Here is a 1614-nt window from a genome sequence, read left to right on the forward strand (position 1 = left end):
GAAGGAGGAATGTTGACCTGGTAATAGAACATAGTTGATAAAGTGCAGACAGCTTGTAAAATGCAGACAAACCAGTCAGGCAGTTTATAATGTGCCATAAATCCAATATCTATATTTAGTCCAAGATTTTTTGTATCTAGTAGATTTATGAAGTGAAGTTCATAGGCTCACCTACGAAAGGTGTCTTGTAAATTCCCTTTGAGGATTAGAACTGAGAGATTGGAGAGAGAGTGCTTGTCTTGTGAGAAGTGTGCACTATCAGTATTTTTTTCTGATATTTTCAGTGTGCCATCATTCTGGTACAGAGTTGTTTGATTTCTCCTATATATTTTCCATCCGGGCATTTAGTGCACTGGATGAGATATATTACATTTCTGGAGGTGCAGGTACAAGATCCAGGGCTGGTGATGGCTCTGTTGTGGGATGTAGTTATTGTGGATATGTGTTGGTAGCTTTTATATTTTTTGTCTTGGCAGGGTCTGGATCCATTTGGTACACTTTGGGCCATAGGAAGTTTGCTTCTGGTAATGAGGTTGGTGAGGTTTGATGCTTGTTTATAGGCTAGAATGGATGGCTCTGGAAAGATCTATTTAAGAATTAGGTCGTCTTCTACTATGGGTTGCAACTGTTTGAGGATTTTCCATATAGACTTCAGAGAAGGATAGTATGTTATAACTAATGGTGCGTGATTCATGGGGAATTTCTTTTTGTACTGCAGCAATTCCTTATGTTATATCTGGGTGGCTCTTTCAAAAGTGCAATCTATGTCTCTGGAGGACTGTCCGTGTTGGGTGAAAGGCCTCCTGAGATTTGTGAGATGACAATCACAGGTATTCTTGTTAGTGCAAATTTGGTGGTATTAGGGGCTTGGCTGTATATTACAGCTTTCATAGTTGGTAGGGTCAGAAGGGACCTGAGTAGTTCATCAAGTCCGACCCCCTGCCATGGCAGGAAAGAGTACTGGGGTCAAATGACCCCAGCTAGGTGTCTATCCATCTTCCTTTTAAAGACCCCCAGGGTAGGAGCCAGCACCATTTCTCTTGGAAGTTGGTTCCAGATCCTAGCTGCCCTGACAGTGAAGTAGCGCCTCCTGATATCTAGCCTGAATCTACCCTCTGCTAGCTTGTGACCGTTATTTCTTGCACTTCTGGGAGTGCTCGGGAGAACAGGGACTCCCCCAATGCCTGCTGGTCCCCCCTGACTAGTTTGTAAATGGCCACTAGATCCCCGCTCAGCCTTCTCTTGTGGAGGCTGAACAGGTTCAGGTCCCTTAGCCTCTCCTCATAGGGCCTGCCCTGCTGTCCCCTGATCATGCGGGTGGCCCTCCTCTGGACCCTGTCGATGCTGTCCACATCCCTCCTGAAGTGCAGTGCCCAGAACTGGATGCAGTACTCCAACTGTGGCCTAACCAGGATCACATAGAGGGGGAAGATCACCTCCTTGGACCTGCCTGAGATGCATCTGTGGATGCATGACAAGGTATGGTTGGCCTTCCTGACTGCATCCCCACACTTCCGGCCCATGGTCATCTTGGCATCAGTGATGCCTCCAAGATCCTTCTCTGCCTCTGCACTGATGCGAAGGGAGTTCCCCAGCGTGTAGGTCTGCTGCTGG

This window comes from Gavialis gangeticus, unplaced genomic scaffold (assembly GCF_001723915.1).
Source record: "Gavialis gangeticus isolate Ggan-Ray unplaced genomic scaffold, GavGan_comp1, whole genome shotgun sequence".
NCBI classification, from domain to species: domain Eukaryota; kingdom Metazoa; phylum Chordata; order Crocodylia; family Gavialidae; genus Gavialis; species Gavialis gangeticus.